Here is a 23,993-nt window from a genome sequence, read left to right on the forward strand (position 1 = left end):
ATTGTCATATTTATATTTATAATTTGTTCATTATTAGATGAGAACACACCTGCTCCTGCACCCCAGTGGGGCTCCTTCTCCTTGGGACCTTGGGGTGCCCCAACGGCATCAGAGCCCCGAGTCTTCACCCCCTTCTCCTCTATTTAGAAACTACACTACAACTTTTTTCTGGAAACAAAGACATTACCTAAATCCTCTCCCCGTGTCCCAGACAGATGGATATTCAGTTATTAGTTGGCTGGGCAGCAGTTTCTTAAATATAATGATAAACAAGATGTGAACATTTTAGCTACAAGCAAATAGGCAAATCTGAACAAGGTACTGATGGCCAGCCACTGAAGTTATTTTGAAGGAATTTTTTAAACAATAAAATACTGATACCACAAAAATAAAGCAAAAAGCTAACTACTGGCTAAGAAAAAATTAACTTTTGACAGCAACAACATTCTAACCACACAGGCTTTTTCCCGATGTCATACCTTATAACTACCTCTCTTGGGAATTCTCATCATGTATCCCAAAAGGAATAAATACCTTAGAGCGTCCTAAAGCAAAACGTAGCACACATGAGCTCCTCACACTCCCGGGAGGCCAGCACAGCGTGCACTGAGTCTGCAATGAATTCTGCTCAGTGAGGGTCTGCAAACAAAGGTTCAACTGATGAATTTAACTGATTTTAAAGGGAGGTTTTCTAAGCACTGAGGCACAACAAAGAACAAGAAACAACAATTCTTAAAAAAATCTGCAAGTTTTATTTAGCATATATGCGACTGATTTCCACGCTGTTGCTTCTCACTTTGATTCGTCTGTAGGTTCAGGAAGATGACAATGCACACTCTGCCTTCCGTGAGCCCCCCACAGCAGCTGAGCGCTGCTCCGTGTGCTCAGATCATCAGGAACTGGATTACACGTGCCCGGATGGACTGGAACTGCTCTGCTGCAGATTCAGGAGACGACGGCAGAGAGGGGCTGGCCGAAGCGTCGTCCCAATTCCATTTCTGTGTGACGAGAAGCGGTTTGTTCCCAACAGCTGCAACAATCCCCAGCTCCCTTCCGTGGTGAGTACCGATGGCACACAAATGGCAGCCTGAGGAAATCGTGTTCTGGGCTCTAAGTGGGTGGGACAGGGTCTGATTTTTTGTTTTGTACTTGTATGATGATTAGTACAGCAGGGCTCTGATGGATGACATGGCAACACAGAACTAAAAACTCCTCGATAGGATTACATCGACTTCTAGGAAAAGACAAAAGCTTAGGACCCTTCTGAAATCTACTTTTAATCCAAAGCACGGGGATTGTCAGCATGCTGCACCTTCCAGCTTTTCAAAGCAGCTTCCCTCTGAAGACCAGGAAACATTGATTTCTACAGAAACAATGGGCAACTCCCAGGCTAATCTCAGCACTACTGTTTAATAGGGGACCTGCCAGCGTGCCAGTCCAGCTTCAAGTGTGCTTTACTTCAGTCTAACATCCTCACACAATTCTTCTCACACCTTCCAACCCTGACATCTTATTTTCCCCTAAAGCTTCTCTTCATTAGCAATTTCCAAGTAACATGGTATTTTTACAACATTCAAAAATGTCATGCTGGACTGTGCTACAGAGTAATCTGCAAATATAAGCTTAGCAAAGTTTGAATTGACTTGAACAGAGAAAAAACCTACAAGTGAACACCTACACCTGCCTACAAAGAGCTAACAAGCCCCCGGCAGCTGCCAGCATCAAAGCACAGCGGATGTTTCTAATACAGGGTAAGGATAACAATATCACCTTTTGTTCTCTCCAGCTTCTTTTCCCTGCAGTCATATTTTGCTTCTTATGATTTTTTTAGTCTCTGTATCTTCTTGGACAGCACCGAGACCGACGACAAGGATACGAGAGTCTTTCCCTGCCATAGGGAGAGAACCAGGAAAACAGTTAAAATAAGAACAGGGCAGTTTGAAATTCATACTTGCAACGAGAAGCAGCGCCTAACTAACAGAACAAAAGTAAACAAAGCACGACACCTCCCTGGGGACAGAAGACTTATAAACACTCCAGGATTTACAATTCTAGCGACCATCCCCTTCAGGACAGCAGCCAAGTGTCCCATGGGGTGGTGCTGCACCAAAGAACCATCTGAGAGTGCCCAAAGAGTGAAATGCACAATATTTTGCAAAGACAAAAAATCTTGCAAAATAACAAAAATACAATAGATGTAAACTACAGGGCAAGAGTACAAGTGTTACCTTTGGCAGCTGGAACCATCCAGGTGAGCACCTGATAACTGGATCCTCACCAGAGTTTGAACCCTTCAGGACACAGAAGGGTTTTCCCCAGAAACTTCACAGACTGAGTTTTGACAGAAGCACGCTCGCCGGATCCTCAGAAACGTCACCCATTCTCCAGGCGTCTGGAGAGAACTGCAAATGGCTCTCACGTAGTTGGAGCTGGTTCTGTAAGGTCTCAGGGTGAATTTCACCAGATGCAACCAAATTGGGCCACTCCCAGTGGGACAGAAGGAACCCAAAGCTTGGGTAAGCAGAGCTGCAGCAAATACTGAGGAAACAAACATAACAGCGTAAAAAATAATAAACCATCCTTTTTTTTTTCTCTTGCTTTTGTTTTTTCTTTTCTTAGTCAGATCAGCATAGCAATTAAAGAGAAGGTGAAAAACTCACCATTACTGAACATTTCATCATCGGTAAGCTGAGCATCCTTAGCACAGAGGACTCCAGAGTTAAAATTCACCGATCCCTGGGAAATAAAGCCAAATATCGTATCGTAAACAATCAAACAGCAGACATAAAAATTTGTTTCCTCTCAGGACTTTCAGGTATGTATGTATCTTTGCATTACACATTAGAACATACACTTTATACCATCACCTAATACATAATAATTTACCTTTAAATTTTGATAGTATAGCATGAATTTTTAACTTAAACTGGTGATCTATCATTATTAAGTTGGTGCATAAAGTTATTTCTGCTGTCACGTTCAAAAAAACATTAATTTTTTTTAACTGTAATGAGCAATTGATTTCGAAGTCATCACAAGCCCATCAAAATACAAAGCTGGGTTCACCGGACGGGTCTGTGAGCTAGAAGAAGTTAGGCTTGTACTTCCCTCTTGTTCTTCCAGAACCAATAAATCCTGTCAACAAAACCAGGATCTTTAGCCTGCTGCTGTGAAAGATTCTACAAGGATGATGGTTTGATTTGTGTTTAGAAGTTTTGATTTGAAATGGCCAGTCCAATGGATAAAGACAGTTTAAGTAGTATTACATTACTATTATTATTATTTCTATTATTATTTTTGCTAGTACTACTACTATTATTATCACCTGCTACTGGAAGAAACAAACCAGTGGCACCTATACTTAATTACTTTTATTTCCAGGAAATAATAAAGAAAAAGAACCAAACCAAAAAAAGTCACTTCCTACCTTTTATATCAAGGGATGAAAAATTTCTCTTGGGCTCTTCTCCAATTTATCAAGACTCATAGCACTGAAAGGCAAACAAAACAGTGCTTTATAGAAGGTCAAGTGCACGTTTCAAGGCTGAACCACCAACTGATTGCAGTGACAGTAGTTACAAAATGAATCCTTCCAAGGGCCTCTCTTAAATGGAATGTTCTGTGGAACTGCCATTTCTTTCCCAAAACACTAACTTCCAACACTTCCTAAACTTATTTTGCATTTTAAAAATAGAAATTAGTAAGACTCTGTGTGGAGGTCAGGTTTATTTCCTTCTAACGCACAGAGCTCTGTTCCATCACCCTTCCCTATGGCTCTACACTGAATCATGGTGAGCTTTTTAGGAGGGCTCAATAATCAATTCTATTTCTCTCTTTTCCTAGTTCTCTCTCTTCTTCAATAATTAAAGGCAAGTCAAATGAAAAATGACAAGTTCAGCATCAGAGTCACACTTTTTCCCTTTGTCTGGTCAAGAACAGGCTCTAAATCCACTTATTGCTGCCTTCAACGATTCAGACTTGCAAAACCATTCTTACATGTTTTACAGGTTTATCATAAAACCCACAGAACACAAGCTCTGAATTACAGGAAAAGGTACACAGGCAAATATCTAAAGGGATCACTTAATTTTAAATACATACCTTGATAGAGAGCGCACTGAGAACCTTTCCGTGGGACTCTAAGGGACGCATGCTTTCTGAGCACCCTGTAAACAAGAAAAGCTACGATATGCTACAGGACATCCCCACTTTTTCCACATATTCAAATAGGATTTTTAATAAAAACAGTTCAGTTACAAAAGAAGGAAGAAAGCCAAGCTAATTTTACTCAGCTGTATTTACTGCCGATTTAGAGAAAAATGCCGGGCCGCGTCGCCCGTTGCGTCACACGCCGCGCCGGCAGCAGGGCCTGGCGGGAGCTGGAGTCTCGGGCTGACAGCCACTCATGTGCCGCGTCGGCCGTTGCGTCACACGCCGCGCCGGCAGCACGGCCTGCCGGGAGCTGTAGTGTCGGGCTGACAGCCACGGCTCCGTCCCCCGCCACCGGGAGTTGCAGTCCTTCCCGGGCATCAAATGGATCCTTCGCCCCCGGGCAGGGAAGGACCTGAGGCAGCACCGCTCCTCCCGAATGCCCTCTCTTTTTCCCTCCAACTCTTTTTCTTTTTTTAACTCTGTTTTTCACCCCTTTCCCTTCCCTTCCCTTCTGCTCTCCTGCTTTCTTTCCTTTCCTTTTTTTTTTTCCCCCCCTTTTTTTTCCCTTTCCCTTTCTTTTTCTTGTATTTCTAATCTTGGTTTTCCTTTCTAGCTGTAGAATAAAAAAGCAGCAGTAGTAACTTTCAGGCTACCTGGGAGTAAAAAAAATCCCAAAACTATAATGACTGAAAGAAAACTATTTATTCCCTGGGAGCCTGAAATTTTCTACTGCTGCACATGACACAGAGCTTTTTATTCCTTCTTATATATAGTTGATATTTTATACTCACTTTATACACCGCCCCCTGCCGTCTGCACCGGCGCTGTGCAGGCAGAGCGCTGCGGCGTCGTTCGGTTCTGTTTAAATAAACTCGGCTAAATTAGGCTTGGTTCGGCTTAGGTCTAAAATCGTTTCGGTTCGGCTTTTCGTCTAAATTCGGCTTTTCCGGCTCTTCGGCAGAACTTCGGCCCGGTTGGGCTAAAGTCGGTCATATTCGGCTCTTTGCCTAAATGCGGCCAATGTCGGCTACACTCGGTACCGGTTACACTCGGCTATCATCGGCTCTTCGTCTCAAGTCGGCCGTGTTCGGCTACAGTCGGTTCTTCGTCTCAAGTCGGCTGTGTTCGGCTACACTCGGCTCTTCGTCTCAAGTCGGCTGTTGTCGGCCACACTCGTCTCTTCGGCTCAACTCGGCTATTTTCGGCTGCACTGGGCTCTTCGGTTAAACTCGGCTGTTGTCGGCTAAACTCGTCTCTTCGGCTCAACTCGTCTATTTTCGGCTGCACTGGGCTCTTCGGTTAAACTCGGCTGTTTCCGGCCACACTCGGCTCTTCGGGGAAACTCGGCTGTTTTCGCCCACATTCGGCTCTTCGGCTCTGAGGAACAATTCGGCCCGGCTCGGCTCCCTCGGGGCGGGAAGGCGGCCGTGAGAGGACCCCGGCACAGCGAGGCGTTTACCCAGATGCCTCTCACAAACCCGCCGAAACACGCCCGCCCGCGGCGCCGCTGAGACCACAGCATGTGTCGGGTACACTTGAAACGCCATAGAAAATACCACCGGGGCCGCGCCGGGGTCAGTATTCCATGCAGGCAGTCCAGTTACACCCACCCGGTCCTCCACTTCCCCGCCCTTTTCGCCGCCCTGCTGAGAAGGTCAATTAAAAGTCCGCGACATCCGCGACGCGCCACTCCCAAGGTGGCGGCCTCTCGGTGCAGGGCTGCAGTACCGCGCTCTGCCCACGAGATGGCAGCACTGCCGCCCGCCCCGGCCGGGGGCGCAGCGCGCCTCGGGGCTGCGGCAGCGAAGGCGGCAAAAGAGAACAGGGGCGACCCCCGCCGAAAACTGCTCTGAAATAAACGCCCCAAAACAACCGGGAAGAGGAAAAATAAACTTCTGCCTCTAATCTAATAGGATAAAACAAAACAAAACCCCAACAATTTCTTTAAAATACAAAATTAAATATTTTATAAATTGTTTTTTTCATATTCATATTCACATTTCTATTTAATAATGTATATTGTTCTACACTGTCCATTTATACATTTGTTTTTATGAATACATTTCTATTCCATATTGCATATATCCCTAAAACTTAAATTTATTTTTATATTTTTATACATATTTTTACATAGTAAGTATATATTTCTGTTAGGATTTTTACTTCTCTAACACTCACAGTACTCAAAATAAAACCCCTGCCTCTACCCCATACATGGCAAATAAAACCCCCTTTCATTTCAACTGTATTTAAATTTTTTTAAAAAATATTTTTCAAATTTATATTTAAAATGTTTACTGATGTATGATCGATTTTGCATTTATATTTAGCGATTTATTTATAAATTTATATTCTATGTTACATGTGTTCCTATTACTTATATTTTTATATACTTTTACTCATATCTTTATATATTTATTAAATCTTTCTGTGTTAGGATTTTTACATCTGTAACACATTATTTAAAATAAAACCCCTCATTAAAGCCAAAAAGAACCTCAGTCTTCTCAACGGTATTTAAATATTTTTTAAAATTCTATTTTCCAGGTTCATATTCACTTTTACATTTAAAATGCATACTAATGTATACTCTTATTTGTATTCTCCATTCCATCTCTTCCTATTATTTATATTTACTTATATTTTGTGTTTATATATATATTTATATCTTGATTTTATATCTCAATATTTAGAAATATATAACAATAATATCTACATTCATATTATTTAAAATAAAAACCCTGCCTCTAACCCAATAATAAAAAAGACCCAAACCCTTTCTTTTAAAAAATATTTAAATAGCTTTTATCCTTATGTCTGATTTTTATATTCCTATTTGTATTTATAATAATGTATGTTAATGTCTATTGCTTACTTATACATTTATCTTTAGCAATGTCAAGTTATGAATAAATTTACATTCTATATTACATCTGATGCGAGTAGTTATTTATATATTTTTATACATATTTTTATACATTGATTAAATATTTCTGCGTCAAGATTTTTACTTCTCTAACACTTATAATATTCAAAATAAAACCCCTGCCTCTACTAAAATAAAAGCCAAAACATTCCCTTTCTTTTAAACTATATTTACATATTTTTATATTTATATTCTCGTATAATGTTATTTATATGCTATACTACAACTCTTCATATTACTTACATATATTTATATATAAATGTATAGTCATGCTTTAGCAATTTCTCTTTATATATTTATTATATATTCCTATCTTAAGATCCACATTTCTATATTCCTTATATTATTTAAAATAAAACTCCTGCCTCTAACCAAATAAAAACCAAGGACACCCCTTTATTTGAACCAGATTTAAAATGCAGGAAGTAAATTTATTTTTCAAAATTATAGTGATATTTATATGGATATTTTTATTTATTTTATTCATAGATATATATATATTAGAGAGAACCTTCTAACATAATAATAGATATATATTTTCTGTATTGTATATTTCTTTTACTCATATTTATTTAAATTAAATATTTATAGAGATTTGTATTTGTATATATATTTGTATATCTGAATTGATATTTTATTTCTGTCATTTATTTAAAAACCCCAGCCTATAACCTAATAACACCCCCAATTTATTTTAACTCTATTTAAATATTTTTATATTTACAATCTATATTTATTTATCTTTGTGTGTATATATATATATATAATAGACTATCATTTATCTATGTGATAATATGTTACAATTATATACCATGTATTTTAGTTTTATGTATGTATCTGTTATCTATATTTATGTTTACCACTCTAATTTTAGATTTATTTTTAAATGTATATTTATTTCTATTTTCATCTCTATATTAAACCATAGAAGTTCATTAGCCCAACACACCAGAGCCACAACAATACTGTACCTTTGTCAGCACCGGCACGCAGCACACGCCCATCCCATCGCAGCACAGCAAAACAAAACCTATTTCTATTACTAACGGAACAAATATCCCACAACGTCATTGAACCCTAATAAAAACTCAAATAAACCTAACTATAAATAAATGTTAAATCCCACTATAAAGTGGCCCAAAACCTCCGCACATGCTCATCATAAACTTCCTCCTAAAATGATATCTCAAAAACCCCAAAAAACTCAAACACACCTTGAAAATGACACAACTGCTAATAAAAACTAACACCCAATAAAAATTAAATCAAACCAACTCACTAGACTCAAAACTGCACAACTGACCCTAAACATTACTAAAAAAAGTCCCCAAAGCTCTACCTTTATGCTAATGCACAAATAATAACCTATGATCTACCAAAGTTATTTGAAAAAATTAAAAAAAATAATTAAAACCATGAAAATAAAAAACCTAAACTATTAAAATACTAAAAAATATCACTACCTAAATTAAAAAACATATTGCCTATAAAAACCCACCATATAAATGCTCCTGTCCCAAAAAATAAAAATAAAAAAAACTATCCAACCAGAAAGAAATCAGAACTTAGGAACACCAAAACTATAATGTCCAAAAGGTCACACCACATCCCTTATCATACACCAACTACAAACAAGATAAAACAATACAATGAATTCTTAAAAACCACCTTAAAACCACTACACTGAAAAACATTTCAAAAATTAAAAACTGCATTTAACAAAAGCCATCTAATAAATTCACACCCAAAACTCCAGCAGCCCAGCTGGCCCTACCAAAGCTCTAGGTTCATACATACAGTAAACAAAACCAAAGTCCCAGTAATACCCATCAGAAATCTATGAAAGAACCCTACTGAAATTAATCCTGCCTCAAATACAAACCAACCCATCCAGAAAGTCAGCTTCACTCAAAAAACAATTTACACAGAGTTAATAATACCAAGAAATAAAACAACACACCATATACCATCAATGCATATCATAGTGAAGGAAAAAAAAAACACTACATTTTTTCCTTTTTGTTTTTTAAACTAACTTCTTTTATTAGCTAGAACAAAAGCTTTTGCCAGGACTGTAGCAACAACAACAACTTCTTTTTCTTCTTCTCCTTCTGAAATGTCCCTTCTCACTCCCAAATTCCTTTCAACTCCTGAGTTTACATCCAAGCAAAAAGCAAAATTCGTGCACTCGTGCGTTCGCTGCTCCTGTCAGATTCTCTGTTTCCCTCCACATCTTCTTACACTTTCAGTCCTCACGCTGTCCCGCCGTGATGAGTCTGACAGAAGAATTGGCACATGTTAACAGAGCATTTCCCTCCCTCCCTCCCTCTGCTTTCCTCAGCGCATTTCAATCCATCCCAGGCCTGCAGTGATGCACGCTCACCCCAAAGCTCACAGCAAGCATGCAGCAGCTCAGGCTCACTCGGCTCCAGGGCCCAGAGCCTGCAGGCCCTGCAGCTGCCACACGGATGGACCTGGTTCCCTCCCCGGGTGCCCAGAGGGAAACCTGAGGGCAGGCGTCCACCCCGAGGGTGCACCCGGAGCCCCGGGCAGGGATGGAGTCGCCGGCTGCTCTCTGGGGACGACACCCTCCCTGCAGGCCACACTGCCTCGTCCTCTCCCTCCCTGGGGGACAGGCACCTCCAGGGTCTGTGACCAGCCCCCTTCCGTCAGCATCCAGGGGCTCTGTCAGAGCCAGAGGGCTCAATTCGTGGTGAGTACCGATGGCACGCAAATGGCAGCCCGAGGAAATCGTGTTCTGGGCTCTAAGTGCTTGGGACAGGGTCTGATTTTTTGTTTTGTACTTGTATGATGATTAGTACAGCAGGGCTCTGATGGATGACATGGCAACACAGAACTAAAAACTCCTCGACAGGATTACATCGACTTCCAGGAAAAGACAAAAGCCTAGGACCCTTCTGAAATCTACTTTTAATCCAAAGCACGGGGATTGTCAGCATGCTGCACCTTCCAGCTTTTCAAAGCAGCTTCCCTCTGAAGACCAGGAAACATTGATTTCTACAGAAACAATGGGCAACCCCCAGGCTAATCTCAGCACTACTGTTTAATAGGGGACCTGCCAGCGTGCCAGTCCAGCTTCAAGTGTGCTTTACTTCAGTCTAACATCCCCACACAATTCTTCTCACATCTCCCAACCCTGACATCTTATTTTCCCCTAAAGCTTCTCTTCATTAGCCATTTCCAAGTAACATGGTATTTTTACAACATTCAAAAATGTCATGCTGGACTGTGCTACAGAGTAATCTGAAAATATAAGCTTAGCAAAGTTTGAATTGACTTGAACAGAGAAAAAACCTACAAGTGAACACCTACACCTGCCTACAAAGAGCTAACAAGCCCCCGGCAGCTGCCAGCATCAAAGCACAGCGGATGTCTCTAATACAGGGTAAGGATAACAATATCACCTTCTGTTCTCTCCAGCTTCTTTTCCCTGCAGTCATATTTTGCTTCTTATGATTTTTTTAGTCTCTGTATCTTCTTGGACAGCACCGAGCCCGACGACAAGGATACGAGAGTCTTTCCCTGCCGGACGGAGAGAACCAGGAAAACAGTTAAAAAAAGAACAGGGCAGTTTGAAATTCATACTTGCAACGAGAAGCAGCACCTAACCAACAGAACAAAAGTAAACCAAGCATGATACCTCCCTGGGGACAGAAGACTTATAAACTCTCCAGGATTCACAATTCTAGCGACCAACCCCTTCAGGACAGCAGCCAAGTGTCCCATGGGGTGGTGCTGCACCAAAGAACCATCTGAGAGGTTCCAAAGAGTGAAATGCACAATATTTTGCAAAGACAAAAAATCCTGCAAAATAACAAAAATACAATAGATGTAAACTACAGGGCAAGAGTACAAGTGTTACCTTTGGCAGCTGGAACCATCCAGGTGAGCACCTGATAACTGGATCCTCACCAGAGTTTGAACCCTTCAGGACACAGAAGGGTTTTCCCCAGAAATTTCACAGACTGAGTTTTGACAGAAGCACGCTCGCCGGATCCTCAGAAACGTCGCCCATTCTCCAGGCGTCTGGAGAGAACTGCAAATGGCTCTCACGTAGTTGGAGCTGGTTCTGTAAGGTCTCAGGGTGAATTTCACCAGATGCAACTGAATTGGGCAACTCCCAGTGAGACAGAAGGAACCCAAAGCTTGTTTTACCCAAACCTTGGGTAAGCACAGCTCCAGCAAATACTGAGGAAACAGACATAACAGGGTAAAAATAATAAAACTATTGCTTTTTCTTTAATCTTGCCTTTTTTTTTTTTTATTCAGATGAGCAAAACAATGAAGGAGAAGGTGAAAAACTCACCATTACTGAACATTTCATCATCTGTAAGCTGAGCATCCTTAGCATAGAGGACTCCAGAGTTAAAATTCACTGATCCCTGGGAAATAAAACCAAATATATGACAAACAGTCAAACAGAAGGCGTAAAAATTTGTTTCCTCTCCGGACTTTCAAGTACGTATCTTTGTATATATCCTACACATTACAACATACACTTTACACCATCTCCTAATATATAATAATTTACCTTTAAACTTTGATAGTATAGTGTGGAGAAATGGCTCCATGACAGAGGTCACGCAGACATTCGCTCGTTAGCCGACCAGGAGCTGGGAAAGTACCGAACACAGGTATTTTTGAGTTTTGCACCTGCAAGATAGCGTGTGCCTGGGCCTAGCTGGGTAGGATAACAAGTAGACAGAGAGACGTGGGAAATAGGGAATGTAGGCCCAAAGGAATGAGGAAGAGTTGATGGTATAGTTTAACCAATAGATCGCTTGGCTTACAGAATATTCATAAGCTTATTATGTGCTGTATAAGTGTCTGATACTCTCTGCAATAAACATAGCTTGCTGATCTCATATTGAGTGTCCGAGTCTTCCCTCACCCAAGAGTATAGCATAAAATTATTAACTAAAATTGGTGATCTATTATTATTAAGTTGTGCTTAAAGTTATTTTTGCTGTCATGTTCAAAACAATTTTTTTTTTTTTTACTGTAATGAATGAGCAATTGATCTCAAAGTCATCACAAGCCCATCAAAAAAACAAAGCTCTATTCACCGGGCAGGTCTGTGAGCTAGAGGGTAGTTAGGCTTGTACTTACCTCTTGCTCTTCATGAACCAATAAATCCTGTAAACAAAACCAGGATCTTTAGCCCACTCCTATTAAAGATTCTACAAGGATGATGGTTTGATTTGTGTTTAGAAGTTTAGATTTAAAATGGCCAGTTCAATGGATAAATAAAGACAATTTAAGTAGTATTACTTTACTCTTATTATTATTATTATTGGTATTAGTATTATCAGCTACTGGAAGAAATAAACCAGTAGTATCTATACTTAATTACTTCTATTTCCAGAAAACAATAAAGAAAAAGAACCAAACCAAAAAAAGTCACTTCCTACCTTTTGTATCTCAGGATGATGAATTTCTCTTGGGCACTTCTCCAATTTATCAAGACTCATAGCACTGAAAGGCAAACAAAACAGTGCTTTATAGAAGGCCAAGTGCACGTTTCAAGGCTGAACCACCAACTGACTGCAGTGACAGCAGTTACAACATGAATCAGTCCAAGGGCCTCTCTTAAATGGAATGGAATGTTTTGTGGAACTGCCATTTCTTTCCCAAAATACTAACTTCCAACACTTCCTAAACTTATTTTGCATGTTAAAAACAGAAATTAGTAAGACTCTGTGTGGACATCAGGTTTATTTCCTTCTAATGCACAGAGCTCTGTTCCATCATCCTTCACTTTGGCTCTACACAGAATCATGGTGAGCTTTTTAGGAGTGCTCAATAATCAATTCTATTTCTTTTCCTAGTTCTCTCTCTTCTTCAATAATTAAAGGCAAGTCAAATGAAAAATGACAAGTTCAGCATCAGAGTCACACTTTTCCCCTTTGTCTGCTCAAGAACAGGCTTTAAATCCACTTATTGCTGCCTTCAACGATTCAGACTTGCAAAACCATTCTTACATGTTTTACAGGTTTATCATAAAACCCACAGAACACAAGCTCTGAATTACAGGAAAAGGTACACAGGCAAATATCTAAACTGATTACTTATTTGAAAACACATACCTTAATTCAGATTTCACCCAGAATGTTTCTGTGGGACACTAAGGGAGACATATTTTGTGAGTACCCTGTAAACGAGAAAAGCTAGCATAGATTACAGGACATACCCACTTTTTCTGCATATTCAAATAGAATTATTAATAAAAACAATTAAGTTTAAAGAGAAGGAAGATAACCAAGGTAATTTTACTCAGCTATATTTACTCCCGATTTAGAGAAAAAAAAAAAGGCCCGGGTGCTGCAAAGAAAAAAAAAGTGAACCACAAACGCTTACAGTAGAATTTTAAAACAATCGCTTGGATAAAAGAATCTTATGGAACGTGAAGTAGAAAAAAAGTGAAACCACTATCAGACCTGCCTATTTTCTCACCAGTGTACAAGAAAATCCTAAAAGCAGTATGAAGTCACTGCCTAAAACCGGTCATGGGACGTAACCAAGAACAATTTAGGCATTTGCTAATCTAGACAGAAACCTTTTCTGGATGCAAGTGTCAAATCACAAGTTTTGTCTCTCAGAAGCTCGACAATGCTGGAAAGCATTTTCCCCGGGGCTCGGGAGGGCAGGGGCGGAAGGGGGGGTGACTTTGCAGCTCGCACCTGTGCCATCCGAAGCATACAGCCCGCCTGCTCCCTGCGCTGGGCATTCTCCCGGCCATCTCTGGCTTTACCGCCCAGCGCCGCTCCATCCGCTGTCACGGCACAAAGAGCCACGAGCACTAACGCAGGCAGCAGCCCCGTCATGCCGGCGATACCGCAGCGCTCCCTGCTCGCAGCGCCCAACACGCGGCGGAGCCGCCTCCTCCCGCAGCACCGGCAGCAGCCCGAGGGAGACGGCTGCAGCTCGGGGGCTCCTCCGGCGCCTCCGCCAGCCCGAGGGCAGCCGCCCCACCGGGACCGCGGCAGCGCCCGGCGCCGCTCGCCCGGGGCGGCTCCTGCAGCTCCCGGCCCGCGGCAGCAAAGCACCGCCTCGCCCTCCGGCATCGGCGTGCGGAAGCGCCCCCGCCCCCGGCACCGCTGAGGGAGGCCGAGGAACCGGGCGGACGCTCATTCCGCGCTGCTCAGCACCGGGCGGGCGGCCAGACGGAGGCTGCGCCCCTCCAGCGTCGCCGTCCCGCGCGGGAGAGGCGCCGGCAGCTGCCCGCGCACAGCCCCGCGCGACCGCCTGGCACGCCAGCCACTCATGTGCCGCGTCGGCCGTTGCGTCACACGCCGCGCCAGCAGCACGGCCTGCCGGGAGTTGTAGTCTCGGGCTGACAGCCACAGCTCCGTCCCCCGGGAGCCACCGGCAGCTGCAGTCCCTCCTGGGCATCAAACGGGTCCTTCGCCCCACGGCGGGGAAGCACCTGAGGCAGCACCGCTCCTCCCCAATGCCCTCTCTTTTTCCCTCCAACTCTTTTTACTTTTTTCACTCGGTTTTTTTTTTTTTCACCACTTCCCTTCCTTCTTGCTCTCCTGCTTCCTTTCCTTTCCTTTCCTTTCCTTTCCTTTCCTTTCCTTTCCTTTCCTTTCCTTTCCTTTCCTTTCCCTTTCCCCTTCCCCTTCCCTTTTCCCTTTCTTGTATTTCTGATCTTGGTTTACATTTCCACCTTTAGAATAAAAAAGCAGCTGTTCTGTGTCACGTACAGCAGTAGAAACTTTCAGGCGACCCGGGAGTAAAAAAAAAAAAACCAAAACGAAAATTATTTAAAGAAAACTATTTATTCCCTGGGAGCCTGAAATTTTCTACTGCTGCACGTGACACAGAGCTTTTATTCCTTCTTATAGATTGTTGATATTTTATATATATTTATAGTTTATATTGATTCATTATATTAATAACTATACTTAATATGCACCTTATTCAAAAATATACGGAAATTATTTTTTAAATTATTTACCATATCTACTGCTACAACTTATTTTTCCTTATATTTCTAATTTTTATATAAATCTTTAATGTGTTTATGATATATTTCTATACTTATATTTCTACCTTTATATTATTTGTATTTGTAATTTTTACACTAAAAGCCCTGCTTTGGCAAAGAAAAAACAAAACCATCCATTATTTTAAACTACCTAATTTTTTTTTATATTTATATTTATCATAATATACAACAAATGATAGATATAAATAGATAGGTATATCACATCAGTATTTATATCTATTTTATATCCATTTCCTCTAATATTTTTCAAAAAATATATGCAGTATTACGTGTATTATATATTGTATCAATTTATGTTATTTTACATTTACAATTTATTATTAATTTTTTATAGATCTCCATGTAGTTGCAATACATTTATATATTTGTATTTTTTGGGGTTGTATTTACATTTATATTCTCTATTCATATATCTATAAACATACACAATATTCTTTTAAAATTAGAGTAACTTATCGTAACATATAATGACTTATGTTACATGTTAAATTTTAAAAATTGACCGAATATATAAAAATAAAATTGGCCCATTCCCATTGCTACACATCTATTTCTTTCGTTTCAATATAGTTAGAGTCATAATTGCATATTTAAAATCCAATTCCTAAATGAAATGACAGAACAAACAGCATCAAATTCCCACCAATATCTTCCAAAAACATCAAGAGACCTCCAACAGCTAAACAAGTGTCAGCAAAAAAACAAAGAACACTCTTTTCAATAACAATTCTCATCACGACAGAAAAATGGAACCAAAATAAAAGAAAATCCTCTAGAAACACACACAGCAAATTACAAAAAGTACTAAAAAAATGTCAAACCAATCTACTAAACTCAAGCCAGTGCCACTCACCCTGAACGACGTTACTAAAAAAAAATAAAAAACAACAAAATTCTACCTCTACACTAACTCAAAGAATAAACAATCCTCTGTAAAAATAACTTTAAAACCTGAACTAATTAACAAAATGGGAAAACATCTCAACCACTAAAAACTAAGAAATTAACTACCCAAATAAATAAATACCTTAAAAACCCACCATATAAATACCCACGTTCCCAAAAAAAACCCTGATAAACAATACGCAAATACATTAAAAGACAACAACAACAACAAAAAAGGAAAATAAAGAAACCAACAACAAGAATAATACCAAAAACCAGATAAATCTGCAACAAAAAAATTATTCCCCACTGAATAAACCCATAGTGCCTCAAGCTATCAAAATGAAAATACCACCTAGAAACAAACACAAAGACTAAAGACAAACGTAACCATAAACAATGTCCCCCAAATTACCCGTAACCATAAAACATACACAACAATCAAACAAACCAAACAAATAAAAGCCCTGGAAGACGATAAACACACATGCAATTATAAAGATTAAAAACCCGCTGCTATGAACGACAGGACGCTACCCCAAGCCCCCCAAAACAAACATTACACACTCACGCTAATAAAAGCCACCGCAACAGAATTAAAATGCGAACCGCTGCTTCGCGCTACGACCCGTAAAAACCACTGCGCGCCCTTCTAAAAATAACACCCCGCCAAAAAAAATATATATCCGACTACAAAACCCAATCCGAAACGAACCTTTATCATCCCTACCGGCACCGAGAACCGTGCCGCTCAGGAAGAACACCGTAACCCTTAGCGGACAGCCGCTGCAAACCGAACCCAGCGATGCAATCAACGCCTCCAAAGCGCCTCCGAGCCACGGCACCGCCGAACGTGGAGCGGCCGAACCCCGCGCTCGCTGCCGGCCCCGGACGGAGCGCGGCTCCCGGCAGGAAAGCGGCTCCTGCGGCGGCTGCTCCGGCGCGCGGGGCCGGCGCCGTCCCGGGGAGCCCCGCCCGCTGCCCCTGCCCGGCGGGGCCGGCACCGGGCCCGGGGCTACCGGCGGCGCCCGAGCCCCGCGCCGGGAGCGGACGGAGCGGCCGGCACCGCCCGGGCCGGCGCAGCAGCGCCCGCGCCGCCTCTGCCGCCCTTGGCCGGCCCGGCCCGGCTCCGCTCGGCTCCGCACGGCTCGCACCGGCGCGGCTCCGCCACTGCCGCCCTTGGCCGGCCCGGCCGCGCCGAATCCCCCGTGCGCCCCGGCAGCTGCCCGGGCCGTGCCAGCAGCGCTCCCGAGCGGGAACGTTCCGGGCCAGGCCGCGGGCACGGGGAGCGCCCTCCAATGCAGCGGCACAGCCCCATTGCAGCCCTGCAAACGCTGCCGGAGCTGCGGCTTCCCGCAAGCCAGCCCTGAAACCGCAGACGGGGCGCACCTCACTTCAACAAGGGCAAAGAAATGTGTTCTCCCCTAAAATTTCACCCCCTACGACAGCAGAAAAGAAGGGGTGCTCCCCAAATGAAAGCCTTCGACTGATGGGAAAGGGCGATTTCGACCTCCATTCAAACCCTTCAAAAGGAGGGACACCAGGGCTGCCGCCTCCATTTAAACCCGAGGGTGGTGCAAATGGGGTGGCTGCCTTCAAATCAAACCCATAATACCACAAGAATACTTTTCCCATTCCCCTTAGAATAGAACGCAGGGATTCCCTGTCACCCCCGGGATACCCCTAACAGCCTGGAAAAGGCAGCTTTTCCTGCAATCAACACCCTTAAAACCACAAGTGAAGAGGGATCCCCTCAGGTCAAACGCAGACAATAAAAGAAGAGGAGCTGCTTCCTTCTCCTTAATCCCTTTTGTCCTCACAAGCTCCACTTTTGTTCCTGGGGATCCGGGGAGGGACTGGCAAGATGAAATTGCAAAGGGGAAGGACAAAATTCCCCGCTCCAAACCCACACGGGCTCACCTGTTCGGCTGCTGCTCCCCGGCACAAAGATTCGTCCCTCGGCGCCTCCTTTAAGCGATGCTCCACGTACCCAAGCGCGGATCCAGGTGTTGCCCCCGACCCTGTGGGAAGCTCCCGCAGTCCTTCCATGAGACAGCGCCGGGAGCCGCCCATAAACCCCTCCACTCAGCAGCTCCATGCAAAAGGGAGCTGAGGCAAAGCCTCCCCCTAAAACAGCCTCGCCCCGGCAGGAGCCGGCCCCTCATCATCCTCACACTCACACCTGGGCTGCTCGGAACCCCCTTCATCCTCACAGGTCACACCTGGGCTGCTCCGAGCCCCCATCATCCTCACAGCTCACACCTGGGCTGCTCCGAGCCCCCATCACCCTCACACTCACACCTGGGCTGCTCCGAGCCCCCATCATATATTTTTCATATTTATAGTCGCATGTATATTTAGAATTTATATTACTGTATAATAAAAATTATATTATATATTGCATCTCTTCATGTTACTTACATAGGTTTCTATTTCTATTCATCGTTTGGTATTATATCTTTATATCTCTATATATTTATTATATATTTCTGTATGTCGATTTACATTTCTATAGTACTTATATTATTTAAAATAAAACCCCTGCCTCTAACGAAATAAAAAGCAAAGACAACCCTTTCTTTAAAACACATTTAAAATTTTAAAAATAATTTTGTTTGTCATAATTTTATTCACATCTATATTTGTAATTTTCATTTGTTATATTTATAGATATTATATATATTGGAGAGAATACCTTTTTATATAATAATAGATATATTCTTTTGACACAATAGATTTTTTTTACTTATATTTATATGTATTAAATATTTATTGATATCGACATATATATATGATAAATTTGGATTTCTAGTTTTATATTTTTTATGAAATCTCCAGCCTATACCCCAATAAAAGCCAAACTATCCCCAATTTATTTAAACTATATTTAAACATAAATCGTGTCACAGCTGCATTGCACAGCAGTGCCCCAAGCTAATCTGACACTTGTTCATCTCCTGGACCTGAATCTGAACCCGCTCACCTTGATCGCACCTGGCAGAACCATTTTCGTACCTTTTTCTGGCATGTCTTGTTTTTGTTTTTTTTTGTCTTGAGTTTTTGTGGCCTTTATTGCCTCTCTTTCTTGCCTTGTTTTTTGGGGCTTTTACTCCCTTTTTCCTTGATTTTTTCTGGCACTTCTTGGGGTTTTTTCTTCGTTTCTTCTTGCCCATCTTGTTGGGTTTTTTTGGTTTTTCCTTGCCCCCCTTGGGGTTTTTTTTTCATGTGTTTTGTTTTTTTTTTTTTTTTTTTTCCTTGGATTTTCTTGGCCTTCTTTTTTTTTCTTTTCTGGATTTTTTCTTCCCCATCTTGGTTTTTAGTTCTGATTTTATTTCTTGCCCATTTTGGGGTTTTTCTCTGGTCTGTTTTCAGGGATTTTTCTTGCCCATCTTGGGTACTTTTCTGTTTTGTTTTTTTTTTTTTTTTTTTTTTTTTTTTTTCTCTGCCTTTCTTACGGTTTTTTCTGGTTTATTTTTTTTTCTGGGATTTTTCTCGCCCATCTTGGGGGTTTATTCTGGGCTTTTTCATGCCAATCTTGGGGTTTTCTTCTGCGTTTTTTCCTTGCCCATCTTGTTCTTGTTTTTCGTTTTTTTTTTTCTTTTTCTTTTTTCTTTTTTTTTTTTTTTTTTTTTTTTTGTCTTTATTTTGTTTTATTCCTGTTTTTATTTCTGTGGTATTTCTGGGATTTTTCTTGCTCATCTTGGATTTTTTGGGGAGGGGGGTTTCTCACCCATCCCGAGGTTTTTTTTTTTTTTTTTATGTGGGTTTGTTTTTTTGGGGTTTTTTTGTTTTGTTTTTTTGGGGTTTTTTTTGTTTTTTTTTTTTTTTTTTTTTTTTTCCCGTAGGTTTCTCCTTGCCCTCCTGGTTTTTGGGTTTTTTGTCTGTCTTCCTTCCTTCCTTCCTGTCCTTCCTTCTTTCTTCCTTTCATTTCCTTTCCTTATTTTCTTTTTTTCTTTTTCTTTCTTTCTTTCCCTGCATTTCTAATCTTGGTTTTCCTTTCTAGCTTTAGAATAAAAAAGCAGCAGTAGTAACTTTCAGGCTACCCGGGAGTAAAAAAAACTCCAAAACGAAAATGATTTAAAGAAAACGATTTATTCCCTGGGAGCCTGAAATTTTCTACTGCTGCACATGACATAGAGCTTTTATTCCCTCTTATAGATAGTTGATATTTTATACTTTATACAGCGCCCCCTGCCGTCTGCACAGGCGCACTGCATGCAGAGCGCTGCGGCGTCGTTCGGTTCTGTTTAATGAAACTCGGCTGAATTCGGCTTGCTTCGGCTCTTGGTCTAAACTCGTTTCAGTTCGGCTCTTCGGCTAAATTTGGTCGTATTCGGCACGTTGTCTAAATGCGGCTCAAGTCGGCTACACTCGGCTATCGGTTCCAGTCGGCTATCATCGGCTCTTGGTGTAAACTCGGCTGTTTTCGGCCGCAGTGGGCTCTTCGGTTCAAGTCGGCTGTTTTCGGCCGCAGTCGGCTCTTCGGGGAAACTCGGCTGTTCCCGGCCGCAGTCGGCTCTTCGGGGAAACTCGGCTGTTCCCGGCCGCAGTCGGCTCTTCGGGGAAACTCGGCTGTTCCCGGCCGCAGTCGGCTCTTCGGGGAAACTCGGCTGTTTTCGCCCACACTCGGCTCTTCGGCTCTTCGGAACTATTCGGCCCGGCTCGGCTCCCTCAGGGCGGGAAAGCGGCCGTGAGAGGACCCCGGCACAGCGAGGCGTTTACCCAGATGCCTCTCACAAACCCGCCGAAATACGCCCGCCCGCGGCGCCCCTGAGCCCACAGCATGTCTCGAGTACACATGAAACGCCACAGAAAAATCCGTCGGGGCCGCCATGACGTCGGTATTCCGTGCAGGCAGTGCAGTTACACCCACCCGGTCCTCCACTTCCCGCCCTTTTCGCCGCCCTGCTGAGAAGGTCAACCAAAACTCCGCGACATCGCCCACGCGCCACACCCAAGGTGGCGGCCTCTCGGTGCACGGCTGCAGTACCGCGCACTGCCCACAAGGCGGCAGCACTGCCGCCCGCCCCAGCCGGGGGCGCAGCGCGCCTCGGGGCTGCGGCAGCGAAGGCGGCAAAAAAGAACAGGGGCGATCCCCGCCGAAAACTGCTCTGAAATAAATGCCCCAAAACCGGGAAGAGGGGAAAAAAACTTCTGCCTCTAGCCTAATAGGATAAAAGACAAAACAAAACAAAACAAAACACAACACAAAAAAAAAAAAAAAAAAAAAAAAACCAAAGAAAAAAAAAACCCCAACAATTTCTTTAAAAAAATATTTAAATATTTTTAAAATATTTTTTCATATTGATATTCACATTTCTATTTACAATGTATATTGATGTACACTGTCCATTTACACATTTCTTTTTATAAATACATTTCTATTCGATATTGCATATATCCCTACAACTTAAATTTATTTGTATATTTTTATAAATATTTTTACATAGTAAGTATATATTTCTGTTACAATTTTTACTTCTGTAACACTTGGATTATTTAAAATAAAACCTTTGCCTCCATCCACATTAAAGCCAAAAAGAACCCCTTTCTTCAAAACTGTATTTAAATATTTTTTTAAATTCTATTTTTCAGGTTCATATTCACATTTACATTTAAAATGTATACTTATGTATACTGTTATTTGTATTCTTCATTACATCTCTTCCTATTATTTGTATTTATTTATATTTTGTGTTTATATATATATTTATATCTTGATTGTATATCTCAATATTTAGAAATATATAACAATAATATCTACATTCATATTATTTAAAATAAAAACCCTGCCTCTAACACAAGAAGAATAAAAAAAACCCCAACCCTTTGTTTTAAACAATATTTAAATAGATTTTATCCTCATGTTCAATTTTTATATTCATATTTGTATTTATAATGTATATTAATGTCTATTGCTTACTTATACATTTATCTTTACCAATGTCAATTTATTAATAAATTTATATTCTATATTACATCCGATGCGAGTAGGTATTTATATCTTTTATATATTTTTATTCATATTTTTTATATTGATTAAATATTTCTGCGTCAAGATTTTTACTTCTGGAACACTTATATTATTCAAAATAAAAACCCTGCCTCTACTTAAATAAAAGCCAAAACATTCCCTTTCTCTTAAACTATATTTACATATTTTTATATTTATATTCCCATTTATAATTTATATTGGCATATAATGTTATTTATATTCTATACTACAACTCTTCATATTACTTACATATATTTATATTTAAATTTATAGTCATAGTTTAGCAATTTCTCTTTATATATTTACTATATATTTCTATCTTAAGATCCACATTTCTATATTACTTATATTATTTAAAATAAAACTCCTGCCTCTAACCAAATAAAAACCAAGGATACCCCATTATTTGAACCAGATTTAAAATTTAGGAAGTAAATTTATTTTTCAAAATTATAATGATATTTATATGGATATTTTTATTTATTTTATTCATAGATATTATATATATTAGAGACAATACCTTCTAATATAATCATAGATATATATTTTCCGTATTATATATATTTTTACTTATATTTATTTAAATTAAATATGTATAGATATTTGTATTTCTATATATATTTGTATATCTGAATTTATATTTTATTTCTATCATTTATTTAAAATTCCCAGCCTATAACCTAAAAAAAAAAAGCAATTTACTTTAACTCTATTTAAATATTTTTATATCTACAATCTATATTTATCTTTGTGTATATATATATATATAAAATAGACTATCATTTATCTATATGATAATATGTTACAATTATATACTATGTATTTTAGTTTTATGTATGTATCTGTTATCTATATTTATGTTTACCACTCTAATTTTAGATTTATTTTTAAATGTATATTTATTTCTGTTTTCATCTCTATATTAAACCATGTCAGTTCATTAACCCGACACACCAGAGCCACGACAATACTGTACCTTTGTCAGCACCGGCACGCAGCACACGCCCATCCCATCGCAGCACAGCAAAACAAAACCTGTTTCTATTACTAACGGAACAAACATCCCACAACGTCATTGAACCCTAATAAAAACTCAAATAAACCTAACTGTAAATAAATGTTAAATCCCACTATAAAGTGGCCCAAAACCTCCGCACATGCTCATCATAAACTTCCTCCTAAAATGATATCTCAAAAACCCCAAAAAACTCAAACACACCTTGAAAATGACACAACTGCTAATAAAAACTAACACCCAATAAAAATTAAATCAAACCAACTCACTAGACTCAAAACTGCACAACTGACCCTAAACATTACTAAAAAAAGTCCCCAAAGCTCTACCTTTATGCTAATGCACAAATAATAACCTATGATCTATCAAAGTTATTTGAAAAAATTTAAAAAAATAATTAAAACCATGAAAATAAAAAACCTAAACTATTAAAATACTAAAAAATATCACTACCTAAATTAAAAAACATATTGCCTATAAAAACCCACCATATAAATGCTCCTGTCCCAAAAAATAAAAATAAAAAAAACTATCCAACCAGAAAGAAATCAGAACTTAGGAACACCAAAACTATAATGTCCAAAAGGTCACACCACATCCCTTATCATACACCAACTACAAACAAGATAAAACAATACAATGAATTCTTAAAAACCACCTTAAAACCACTACACTGAAAAACATTTCAAAAATTAAAAACTGCATTTAACAAAAGCCATCTAATAAATTCACACCCAAAACTCCAGCAGCCCAGCTGGCCCTACCAAAGCTCTAGGTTCATACATACAGTAAACAAAACCAAAATCCCAGTAATACCCATCAGAAATCTATGAAAGAACCCTACTGAAATTAATCCTGCCTCAAATACAAACCAACCCATCCAGAAAGTCAGCTTCACTCAAAAAACAATTTACACAGAGTTAATAATACCAAGAAATAAAACAACACACCATATACCACCAATGCATATCATAGTGAAGGAAAAAAA

The 23,993-nt window shown here is 40.3% G+C and overlaps 2 long non-coding RNA genes across 3 annotated transcripts; both read right to left on the minus strand.

Moving 5' to 3' along the window:
• Window positions 1-3,075: 3,075 nt before the first annotated feature.
• LOC131090271 (uncharacterized) lies at window positions 3,076-5,208 on the minus strand. Of its 2 annotated transcripts, XR_009115311.1 has the most exons (4): window positions 4,944-5,208; window positions 4,102-4,166; window positions 3,428-3,491; window positions 3,076-3,135 (listed from the first exon to the last, which is right to left on the minus strand). It is a non-coding gene; the product is annotated as an uncharacterized LOC131090271 (long non-coding RNA). The 2 variants fall into 2 exon arrangements; XR_009115310.1 differs by lacking the exon at window positions 4,944-5,208 and having other exon boundaries at window positions 4,102-4,338.
• Window positions 5,209-9,097: 3,889 nt separating this feature from the next.
• Window positions 9,098-12,348, minus strand: LOC131090270 (uncharacterized). The gene is made up of 3 exons (XR_009115309.1): window positions 11,631-12,348; window positions 10,504-11,481; window positions 9,098-9,354 (listed from the first exon to the last, which is right to left on the minus strand). It is a non-coding gene; the product is annotated as an uncharacterized LOC131090270 (long non-coding RNA).
• Between the last annotated feature and the right edge of the window lie 11,645 nt (window positions 12,349-23,993).

The sequence above is a fragment of the Melospiza georgiana genome, chromosome 16 (assembly GCF_028018845.1).
Source record: "Melospiza georgiana isolate bMelGeo1 chromosome 16, bMelGeo1.pri, whole genome shotgun sequence".
NCBI classification, from domain to species: Eukaryota; Metazoa; Chordata; class Aves; order Passeriformes; family Passerellidae; genus Melospiza; species Melospiza georgiana.